We start from the raw sequence: 13,076 nt of genomic DNA on the forward strand, positions 1-13,076 counted from the left end.
TTATAGAGGCGAGACCAGACACTAGAGTGGGAGTGGTCAGCCCACGAAGGACAGCTAGCACCATAGTGTAGTATATAAAGAATGCAGTGTGTATATAAAGAGTACACAGTCTTGACCTGCCCCTTAGATTGGGCAGAACAGTCACCAAAAATCGGGATTGTCCCACTAGTCCAGGCTTGGCTACCTGTGGCACTCCAGGTATTGTGAAACTACAAGCCCCAGCATGCTTTGCCAATATATAGCAGCTTATTGCTAGAAGGGTAGTGCAGTGGCCTAGAGGTTAGCACTTCTGCCTCACAGCACTGGGGTCATGAGTTCAATTCCCGACCATGGCATTATCTGTGTGGAGTTTGTATGTTCTCCCTGTGTTTGCGTGGGTTTCCTCCGGGTGCTCTGGTTTCCTCCCACACTCCAAAAACATACTGGTAGGTTAATTGGCTGCTATCAATATTGACCCTAGTCTCTCCCTCTCTGTCTGTCTGTCTGTGAGTGTGTGTCTATATTAGGAAATTTAGACTGTAAGCTCCAATGGGGCAGGGACTGATGTGAATGAGTTCTCTGTACAGTGCTGCGGAATTAGTGGTGCTATACAAATAAATGATGATGGTAATGATGATGATGAAGGGTATGCTGGGACTTGTAGTTTCACAACACTTGGAGTGCCACAGGTTAGCCAAGCCTGCACTAGACTCAGAACAATTGACAGACTGTCCTACCTGTTCTTGTCACTTTTACCACCTGTGGCTGCTGGTTTCTTTAGTTGCGATTTGTCTGGATCCTGGAATGTTGAGGGTCCTATTTGGAAAAAATAATGGGTACATTTAGAAAACGCCAACCATCCCCGCCATTAAATCAACAGCACCCACATTTAATAAATAGACCTCTCTCCATTAAAGTATTAATACTCACATTTGATAAATAGATCTATTTCCCTCCAACCAACCTCAACATTAAATTAATAGTATTCCCATTTAACAAATAAACCTATTACCCTCCCTCCAAACAGCCCCAGCAATAAATTAATAGAATTTACGTTTAATGCATCCATTTTCCACCACCATTCCCAGCATTAAATAATTAATATTCACATTTAATAGATAGCCCTCCTCCCCACACTCAGCCCCACATTCAATTACAGACCCAAACCACCTCAGCATTAAATTAAAGGTCCCATCACCCCCTCCCTATAGTGTTCTGTGTGCAGCCCCCCTCACTATAGTTTAACATAGGCAGCCCCCCCTCACTATAGTTTAGCATAGGCAGCCCCACCTAATTTAAGTTTAGCATAGGCAGCCCCCCCTCACTATAGTTTAATATAGATAGGCAGCCCCCCTATGCCACATAGTAGTGCCCCCAAACCAATATTATGCCTCACAGTAGTGCCTCCAATGTTATGCCACACAGTAGTATCCGAAATTCACATATACCACGCAACAGTGTCCCCAATTCATATTTGCCCACAATAGTGTCCCCAATTCAAATTATACCCGCAATAGTGCCCCCCAATTCACATATGCCATGGAATAGTGCTCTCGATTCACACACACACACACACACATATATATATATATATATATATATATATATATAGGTATATTCTCTGCAGTCAGATTCTGCTCTCCCAGTAGCTAGAGCACAGATGGAAGATATATATGTATATAAGACAATTCTATGCCATGCTGCAAGTGCAAGTCCTGGAATTTGGAGGAAATTAAAAGATATATCCAATAATATTAAATAAAATAAAAAAATCTACTTTCCCATGTTTTGATTGCTGCAGCCTCTCTGCTCCTTAGTCCTTCAGCGGCGGCAGGAGCATAAGACAGTCAGCTGACAGGAGGAGGGGGCAGGTCACATGATCGCAGCTGCGATCGTATTTGAAAGATGACTGGCTGTCATCTTTTAAATGGCCAGTCATCTGCATCAACAGGGACGCCGGGGAGGGCAGCGGGGACACTGAGGAGGACACCGACCCCCAGATGAGCTGTATGGGCTCCGCCCACTTCTAGAAAGGGGTGTGGCCGTAAGGCAGAGGGAACCAACAGTGATTTTTCCGGTATCCCGGTGGGCCAATCCAAAGCTGCACCTGGCTTTGATTATTCAGAGTTGCATGTTGTCATAGATGACCAGTTAACCATGGTTTTATTGCCCAGCCCACAGATGCTAAAATATTTGGAAATTTATTTGACTAGAAAGGACCATATTTGGGGTCATTCATAATATATAATACATTAAAGCCCTATTTTCCATAATCCATGTTGAAGACCTCTGTTCACATTTGTAACCCGTGTACCAGTCATATGAAATTTGTCAACGACATATACCGGCCACACAAGGAAGTTCTAGAGATAATGAGCTTGATTCATCAAGGAAGGCTTACTGAGCGCAACGTGCGTTTGTTTTAAAATGCAAGCAAATCAGCTCTGCACATGCCCGAATCCAACAAGGAAACAATGGAGCAGATCTGAAGATACATGCGCTGATGAATTTGAGCGTAGGTCTGCTGTGCTCTACTATACAAGACAGTGCATGATACGTCAATACCTATGTGGATTGTAATGTCACAAAAGAATACACAGAAACAAATAGAATTAATATCACCAGTTAATAATATAGGCATTAATGATAAAAATGTAAAAAAAAATTGTAAAACAATTAGGATTCTTAATGACTACTTAACATAAAAAAGTTGTTATTGATTGCAATCACATGTAAAAACATGCATAGGAGACTGTCATTACTACTGATCGAGACTTATCTAAAGCAAAAGATATGTTAGAAAAACAAGTATCTTTACAATACCCAGATGTGGCTGCATACACTTGAGTTTGGCATGCCCTTGCTGTAAATTGACTGCGATCGAATGCTCCTTCCCCGCCCCGTTTCTTACATAGGCTGTAATAAGTTTCCTTTGTGTTCAAAGATGGAGCAGACAGCGCTGAATTTACTGGTGTATCCAGGTCTGGGCATGTGTAGAGTGATTTTGCATACAATACTCTCAAAATCAGTAGATACGTGCCTTGATGAATAATGTATTCAATATAATGTAATCCTGTTTCCTATACACATGTACAGAAAACCATACTATGTTCAGTGGACTTCAAGTAAAATATTTGCTATTTTTCAGAAGAGTTAAATCATATTAGAAATTATTACTAGAGCTGTTTTAAATAGAGGGCAATAAAACAGATGTAGAACAAATAAGCATACTAGAACACTCCTTGCTGTGATGTCCCAGAGAAGGGTAGTTTGTGCATGGAAAAGAGCTTATAGTTAATGAAATTCTTTTAGAAATGAAAAGTTTTTGGGGCTGAGTCTTCAACTGATGGATTGTCCATATCTTCTAACCTTCTGCAGATTATGCAAGAGTACATGAATTTACTATGAGTGTTTCTGTGTTTATTTCTGTTTTATTTTCATAGGATTGTTTTGCATTCATATTTCTTTAAGTCGATTTGGTATCAACACTTTTATTCCTTAAGCATTGCAACTTCTTGTCATATTAAACTCCATTTAATAATATTCTGCCTGGGGTGTGTTTGGGCAAAACCAAAACATTAAGATGGTTTTGAAACCATAAACAAAACCCAAACACTACGTCTACGCATAGAAATAATCCTAAAAACAGTCTGGACTTGGTTAATTGCAAACGGATAATGTCCACTCATTAAAATGCTGATAGATACTTTCTCCCGTTTTCAACATGCAAAGTTAGATCTCGACAAATCTCGAAAGGAAAAGCGGAAACAGCAATAGTGAAATTCCATTAAAAAACATTTATTTCCAAAACATAAATAAAAGCACTCACATTTCAGTGGTAGAAATCATGCATTGTACAAGTGTCTTTAGCATCCGCTGCCCGGGAGTTCCGTCCAAGTCTCCTGTGCCGGGAGAACAGTGTTTCTCGTAGCGAGTATAGCTGTGTCTCCAGCCTGCTGACAGGGTACTCTGTGACATCAGTGCGGTTGCTATTGTGTCCAGGTCCGACCATGATATGTCCCTACGAATTTCATTAGGGGATATCCCATTGCATAGGGTACATGTTTAAATAGTGTGTCCATCCAAAAGGAGTCTAATTAGTGATGCTCAGGCTCAGTTCCCCAAGAACCGAACACACCCGAACTTAGCAGATCCCTCTGTACTTTCGCGCACCCTCGGAATTGAAAATGAGGCAAAACATCATCCTTACTGTCAGGATGAGAGCATAAATCTGATATGCTGAAATAGAATATTGAATGTCAGGACCCAAATATATCTTTGCATGAATATCTAAATTAACCTGATATTCAACTCAGATAAATGTGTGACCAAATGAGCCCAGGAGGAGGTAATTGAGTTAGGCAAACCCTTTGTGCAGAGACCAGCTTAAGATATGCAGATCACAGACGTCCATTGTATTTGATCATGTATTTCCCTAGCTAATTGACTTCCTTTCAATAGGTAGTGTAAACACAAACTAACTCCTGGGTGTAAATTGGAGAACCATATGCCTAGGTGAGATCCTTGTAGACAAAGATAGTGTTTGAAGACTGCCTATAAAGATATATGGAAATATGGGTTTCAAAGGAAAATGTCTACATCGTTCACATTTTGGGAAATCTGGATGGCACTCTGTACTGAGTGGCAAAAACCACACAAAGGGTCTTGAAACATAGATACCAACTACACAGGGAACAGCCATAGGCACATCTATTTCAGGATGAGATTGGATATTGTTGTAATTCCATTATGTTTGGTATTTAAATGTGCGGGAGATTATGACCGGTTTATTGAGGGGGGTGTTATTTCTCTGAGATATATCTGTGAAGAATTACAAACAGGTCAAGACTCTGGGAATATTTGTGAGCAAAGTATAGTGACACCCAGGGGACGTTTCCGCCCCCACATTAGCATTCACACTGCCCCTGTGAATGCCGTCCCATTTGAGTTTGCTTAAAAATCGGTGTTCTGAAGGAAAAAACTGTCAGACATTTTGGGAAATCAAGTTACATTGATAAGCTGTCCATTTTCTTAGCCAAATCCCCTTGGCCAGAATGCAATTCATGTAAGTGCAAATCTGAATGTAATCCTTTTTATTTTAAACTGTTTTTGCCTGTTATGTCTAATTTATTGTTATTCATTATTTTTGTTATCTGAATGCCCTGTACTTTTTGTATATTAAATCTATAATTTATTAAGTTGCGTACTTGATACTCTAAAGAATCCATTAGCCTTTTAGAAGAGAGATTGCTCGACCAGGTTAACCCTCGGAATGCCAGTGTATGATTTGTTGATACATTTGATTAACAAGCTGTGTGTGCTTGTATGTACATTTGCGTAACAGTCTGGAGGTGTGAAGAGTTAACCCTGTGTGTGCTGGTGTGGGTCTTGTTAGTTTGTGGATAACTAGAAGCCTGTGTGCCAGTGTGGGACAGTATATCGGGGTCCTATTGCCGGTACCCAATAGGTGGTGGCTGAACTTTGAAGTGTCTGGGGGTGTGAGAGCGCTGTGTTTAGGGGCGATTCCGTAGGTCTAGAACCTGTGTGATAGGTGAGAGAGACTGCGGGCTGAAATCGTGTGTGACCTCATACAGCAAACACCCCAAAGTCACGGCAGCTGGAAGCGTGTCCGTGACACTTACGTCGTCGGATCTTGGGAGCTTTGAATTCTATAAGTACCGCTTACCATGGCGATCCAGCGCTATTTCACAGAGGGACACAGAAGGGGTAGCACAGTACTTGGCAGCCTCTAGTGCAGTTGGGCAGCGTCATAGGTAGAAAAGAAAGAGAAGGGGTAGCAGTGTTCTTCAAAGTCTCCAGTGACATTCCGGAGTGCTCCATTGCTCCATTGCTAATTGTCATTGCTGAAATAGAAATAATAGGTCTGGCAGGCTTAGTCTTCTAAATCTGCCGTCACATTGTACTGTGTTAAATAAGTAAAACACAAAGAGGAGAGTGCCATTGCTAATTGTCCGTTCTGAAATACAAATAGTAGGTTTGGCAGGCTTGGTATTCTAAATCTGCAGTCACATTGTACTGTGTTATATAGGTAACATACAAAGAAGAGAGCTCCATTGTCTATTGCTAATTGTTACTGCTGAAATACAAAAAATAGGTCTGGCAGGCTTGGTCTTCTAAATCTGCAGTCACATTGTACTGTGTTATATAGGTAAAACACAAAGAGGAGAGCTCCATTGCTCCATTGCTGAAATACAAATAATAGGTCTGGCAGGCTTGGTCTTCTAAATCTGCAGTCACATTGTACTGTGTTATATAGATAAAACACAAGGAGGAGAGCTCCATTGCTAATTATCATTCATCATCATCATCATCATCTATTTATATAGCGCCACTAATTCCGCAGCACTGTATAGAGAACTCATTCACATCAGTTCCTGCCCCATTGGAGCTTACAGTCTAAAGTCCCTAACACAGACACACAGACTAGGGTCAATTTAGTAGTAGCCAATTAACCTACCATTATGTTTTTGAAGTGTGGGAGGAAGCCAGAGAACCCGGAGGAAACCCACGCAAACATGGGGAGAACATACAAACTCCACACAGATAAGGCCATGGTCAGGAATTGAAGTCATGACCACAGTGCTGTGAGGCAGAAGTGCTTACCACAGAGCTACCGTGCTGCCCCATGCTGAAATTCAAATAGTAGGGCTGGCAGTGTTGTTCTTAATCTGCAGTCACATTGTACTGTGTTATCAAAATGGATTCACAGCAGTACACAGAAGACCAAGAGCACCAAGCAGCTGCTGGTACCAGTCATGATGATAGTAATCCCTCAAAGTCAGGGAAACAAAAATGTAAAAAAACAACTTTTACCTTGGTCAAGAAGAAAAGACCTGTAATCCAGGCAAAGTTATCTGCAGAAAAACACAACATTTTCAACATGCTTTTCTACACACGCAATGGCAAGGAAAGAATGAGGCCTTCGCCTTTCTCTATGAGTGCTTGTTTTGTAACTCTCACTGAGGCATCTTCTTGTAAGGTCAGTCATGACCAAGCAAGACCTTGTCATTCGGTCTCCAAAAGTGCTGTCCAAATACTTTTACATGTAAAAGCCGAGCTGGAAGAAAACAGTAAGGCATTAGAGGAAAATGTATGTCCAGATTCAGAAATTACACAAATTCCTGAGGAGAGTCTATCCATGAGTGCTATGTGTAATCCTGACCTGTCTGATAGTATACCCATAAAGAAGGCCCCTTTCAGCATTTCTGCAGATGTGTACAGGAACAGCCCAAGTGTAGCCGGTAATACACAAATTGAGGATGCCACTTTGGAATTGCAACAGGATGAGGGGGATATTTGTGTAGCTGACGTGGGAGCTAATGAGGATTTTGATGAGAATGATGTTGTTTGTGTAAGTCCTGCACCAGTGGAAGCAGTTCTTGCACGTGATAAGAAGAAGGCCATTGTCATGCCTGGGCATAAGTTGCATCCAAGTTGCTAAGGCTAAATGACTTCTCCACTATCCTGGATTCCCCAGAAGAATTCTTGAGCGTTAGCCCCACTGCTGCTGCTGCTGCTGCTGCTGCTGGGGGTGAATCTTCATCCCAGAAGCAGACCAAGAAGAGGACTACTAGTTGTTTACAACAATTGACTGTTAAACAATCCTTTGCAAGAGGAAGCAAGTATGAAATCTGTCACCCAGTCGCAAAGCGGATCACAGACACCATTGCGACTATGCTAGTGTTAAATCTGCATCCAATATCCACTAATAATGCAGCTGGTTTTAGACAGTTACTTGAGGCCTTGTGTCCCCGTTACCAAATTCCATCACAACACCATTTTACTAGAAAAGCTATTCCTCACCTCTACCAAAAGGTTCGTAAAAATGTAATTATTGGGCTACAAAATGTCATTCTACCCACTGTACACTTAACCACAGATATGTGGACAAGCGAAACTGGGCAAACTAAAAATTATATGACTGTGACAGCCCACTGGGTTTTGATTCGCCTTCACCAGCAGGAACAGCAGCAGCATGTACCCAAATATGTCACATATTTCAGAGGCAGGCTGCTCTGTGTATCCCCAGCTTCACTAACAGGCATACAGCTGACAATCTGTTACAAAAACGAAGGGGTGTCATTGAAACATGACTTATCCCACTTGGACTCTACTCAAGATATGTAATTATTGATAACGCCACCAAAATTGTGAGAGCATTACAGCTGGGTGAATTCCTTCACACGTCAGTTCATAGCACATCTAGGAAACATTGCCACACACCAGTGGCAGAAAAGAAAAGTGGTTTGAGATGGAATTGTCCTTGGATCATGAAATCAGTTATGGTTCATTTGATTGCTCCACCCGTTCCCTGGATAACTGTGGTAATTCTACAGCTAATACATGGCGACGAGTTCTGACCCACCCCCCCTGGGATGCATGCTTTTATTAGACCCATACCAATCCAGGGTGCCAGACAATGCACTAAAAAGGGCCATTGTAATTCACAGCAAAAAGCAAGTTCATCACTGAGCTTTGAATCATCCCCAATTCCCAAAAAATTATAATACAGTTAGGTACCTTTGACATAAAGTACAGATTACAAACACTTTGTGCAATACTGATGAAACAGCAGCAAAGTGGAAGGTAATACATATATATACTTCTATTTAGACATCCATGCTTACATTACTTGTTGTTCTTTGTTAATAAAACAGTTGTCTTTATACCGTTAAAAAAAATTACAAATAATCCTCCACTATTCTTTGTATGTTGATAGTTACAGGTCTTTTTTTCTTGACCAAGGTAAAAGGTGTTTTTTTTACATTTTTGTTTCCCTGACTTAAAAACACTATGCACTTTAACATAAGCTTTAGCAGATGACGTAGAGGGATTACTATCATCATGACTGTTTCCAGCAGCCGCTTGGTGCTCATGGTCTTCTGTGTACTGCTGTGCATCCATTTTGATAACACAGTACAATGTGACAGCAGATTAAGAACAACACTGCCAGACCTATTATTTGTATTTCAGCAATGGCAATTAGCAATGAAGCAATGGAGCTCTCCTGAATGTCACTGGAAACTTTGAAGAACACTGCTACCCCTCCTCTTCCTTTTCTACCTATGACGCTGCCCAACTGCACTAGACAATGCCAAGAACTGTGCTACCCCTTCTGTGCCCCTCTGTGAAATGGCGCTGGATCGCCGTGGAGTGCGGTACTTATAGAATCCAAAACTCACGAGATCCGACGAAATAACGATGACGTTTTGCCTCATTTTCAATTCCGAGGTAACGTGAAAGTACCGAGCCAGCTCAGCTTGGTACTCGGATATGCTAGGTTCGGGTGTGTTCAGTTCTCGGGGAACCGAGCCTGAGCATCTCTATTGGTAATATGATGTAGTTGTGTACTCTGATTACCCTGACACCTTGAAACTGAGAGGCCTGACATCAGTGTACACTTTTATGTATTCTGAATTTTGTGTTGCATAATCAGCTTGTTTTAGATTATCACTTGCCAGTTAATAGAAATGGTGGGCACCACTACACGCTGGGATAATTACCTAATGACCACAACAGGTGTCCTGTTACTGTCATGCGGCAACAGGCACCACCTTGATCTGAGCTGGTTGCCAAGAAACAGCAACCAGCATTTTACCACTGTACTGTTGGCATCTAGCTTGTTGCTAGGCAGCAGTAGATGCCTAGCTGATCTTCTTAACTTAAAGCTTGCAGCATTTGTGCAGCTAATCAGGATGAAATATCTATCATTGGTCCTGCTCTCATTTTAAACCTCTTCCAGTTTATCAACTGTGATGGTCATAGTTTCTGCTAGAACTAGTCCTAGTTTGCTATTCTGACTTAATTTGCTTTCTTGTTGTGATCCGGATTAAATATTGAATTTCGTAGTGTTCTCCTGCCCCTGACCATTGCCTGCTTCTGTATTTGCTGTTATCCTCTTTCTGCCCTGACCTTGATCTGTTAACTGGATTTTTGCATTGAACTCTGCTGGCCCTGACTACAACCTGTATCACGGATTTCTTCTTTTCAACTCAGCCTGCCTGCATTTATTAACTTTCCTGCTACCTTTGCGGTTACCTGCTACCTCCTTCCGTGTCTTGTCCAAACCATTAGCAGTAGTAGGCTTCACAAACTAATATTACCTCAAATTTACCTGGGGGCAAACAAGTATTTTGAAACACATCACGTTTCTTGGAAAGGAGACTGCTATAGGCCAAGACCTTGTGAAGCGATCACTTCCAATACTGTCTTTAACATTGCCTTTCGCACCTAAGCTTAGATTTGACTACCCCTTCAGCATGGTGATAACGTGCTGTATTAGTCTGTTCTGGTGTGATCCTGATTAATTTTACTGTAACCCCCTCTGCCACTGTGTAAAGTGTTGGGGTGCATAGGTAGATAGTACACCTCCTCACCTCCTCAATCTTCTCCTCCCTGGCTAGCTCTTGGGGGTCCTGGCACTTGCAGATTTTACTGCAATGTCTATAAAGTGTGGACACAGTCAGGGCTGCGATCAAAAGTTGTAGGGCCCAGTACTAATGAAAAAGGCAGGGCCCCCACTCCCCGCCGCGAAACCCCCCCACCCCAACTGCATGCCCTTCCACCCCTGAATAACTTATGGTTTTGGGTCAAATGTAAAAATGCCCAACCTCCTGTCAACTCACGATATAGCACCCCCTCACCTTCCAATATAGGGTATTAAGTGGGAGGTAAAAACAAACTCGTCCTTAATTTACAATCCAGCCTCCTTTACTCACCCTTAACACACACCAATGTTTATTTTCCAAAGCTTCACCATGGGAATATATCAAAGTTAAAACCTTGCTACATTTTTTTTTCTTTTTACTTTGGAGAACGATTCTCTTATATTTTTTAATTGATTTCAGTTTATAGCTCTCCCTGTCACAAATCTGCACCCACAAAAATGTCATCCTATAAGTTCACTTTAGAAACCGAATAAATAAATACATAAATTAATGGTGATGATAATAAGGAAGCTTCATGTCAATAATTGGCTTTACCTGCTCTTTGATCAGTGTGATGTTATAGAGGAATAGGTTGATTACATATTTAAAAGGGTTTCCAACCTAGATGCAACTTTAATGCATAGTTTTGTACATGCCCCCTTGCAACATTTACGCAGTACGTGGCATTATCTTTGTGGCTACCTTTGCCACTCTTTGTGTTTTGTATACAGTAGTATCCGCAGGGCAGTTCTGTGTCATATCCAAGGGCAAAAAAAACAAACAGCTTAAAGTAAAAAACACAGATGGGAGATAGAAAAGTAGGAAGCAAAAAATATAAAAGAACGTATTTAGTGGAACTTGCAGGAGAATGCGTACAATTCAAGTTGCCGGAAAGTGAAATGAAAATAATAATTATATATAGAATGTTCGGTGAGGTACATGTGATTGAAAATCTATATTTGGGGCATCAATCAATAGAACAAAGCATACTGCTTACTCTCCCGGACTGTCCTGGATACTCACGGATTTTAAAGAGCCCTCCGGACGCCAGGCTAATTAGGCCACCTCCTTTTCTGAAGTGGTCAGGGATGATGTAATTTGATGCAAGTTGCATCATCATTGCTCCCATCATCCATTGCAAGTTGCCAAGCCTACCTGGACTCCCAGAGGTTCAAACAGTATGTTGTGTATTCATAAGCCCCCACTAAGCACACCCATATCTCAAGTTCCTAAAATTGTTCCACATATATTGAATGTTGCCAGTATCTTTTATCTGATGAATAAAGTTGATTTAGTATTTATCCAGTGCTAGAAGTGAACTTTTAATTTCTAAAATCTGATAAAGCCCGTTAAGGACAGTTACTTACTTACCAATTTTTCCTCGTTGGCTTCAGGGAGATCCCGAGGGAGGTGGGCGTGCGGGGGCGGCCTCCCAACAATTGTCTATTGTAGGGGCGAGAAACGAGAGGTTGCCCTGCTCTCCCGGGAACCCGGGAGGTCTCACAGAAATGCAGGTGTCTCTGGACATTCCGGAAGAGTAGGCAACTATGCGTTCTAGAAAAGCAGCTAATAAATCTCTAGAGACTGAAGTGTCTTTTACATTTCTGTCTCAATTACTGAAGTCATGTTGTCTTACCTGTCAGTCTTTGATTAAAATAAAATGGCCACCTCTATAGGCATCAATACATGGACATAGGGCACAATTTCTGAACTTGGCCATCATGCCACAGATGTCGAAGCCAACCACGTCTTGTACTGGCTCAGCATCAGGGAGAATGCCAGACTCTTCAGGGAGTGAGATCACCCTATTTCAGGGAGTCTCCATGATATTCAGGGAGATTTGGCAAGTATGCTGTATAATGATTGTAGGTATGCTACAAATAATAACTTACAGAAATTGCCATAAATCCTGTGCACAATAACAGCTAACAGCTTCAACGTAACCTGAAAATTGCCTGATAATTACATTTACACTTACAGCACTCATTCATTAGGAACAAAAATCCAAAATCTCAAAACAAAGGCACAAGTTGACGCAGAGAGTTAGCTGTGTTTATGTCAGCACAAAGATTAATGGCATAGTTAAAGAGTGATGTAGAACATTTATAAAAAGTAATATAACATTACTTACTCAGTCCAGAATGAAAAAAATGTTTATCACATATCGGCCCAACACAAGGGGCTCGATGCTCTCACCTGCCAAATGTGGGGATCCCCGCTGGTGCCGGGCGCAGCGTCCATCCAATGGTGGAGGCCATATTGATTCCGGGTCTGCACATGCGTAGACCAGTCCTGTCAGATAGAACTACTCCTCTCTGCTTCCATTCGTCCAGCCTATCATCACCTTACTATTTAAGACAACTGGGCCAACACCCAGTTGCCTGTTCTTTGTTGGTCTACCCTGACTGTGTGAAGACTTGGCTCCCTGGCTCCAATGTACCTGCTCCTGTATCTCTGCATGACTGACTCAGCTCTACTCATTCCTGGATATCAACTCACAGAGTTATCAACCTTTGCTGCACTTCAGCTCAACTGCACCAGTGTGTCTAATCTACAGTTCTCAGCTCACAGAGCCCTGTTAATTGTTCCTGTATTTCTGCATGTCTGACTCAGCTCTGCTCATTCCTGGATATCAACTCACAGAGTTAT

The 13,076-nt window shown here is 41.7% G+C and overlaps 1 protein-coding gene across 2 annotated transcripts in view; it reads left to right on the top strand.

Moving 5' to 3' along the window:
* Positions 1 to 13,076, top strand: part of LOC142139997 (putative ATP-dependent RNA helicase DDX60) — a 382,899-nt gene that overhangs the window by 143,973 nt on the left and 225,850 nt on the right. The window lies entirely within an intron of this gene.

This window comes from Mixophyes fleayi, chromosome 1 (assembly GCF_038048845.1).
Source record: "Mixophyes fleayi isolate aMixFle1 chromosome 1, aMixFle1.hap1, whole genome shotgun sequence".
Lineage (NCBI taxonomy): Eukaryota > Metazoa > Chordata > Amphibia > Anura > Limnodynastidae > Mixophyes > Mixophyes fleayi.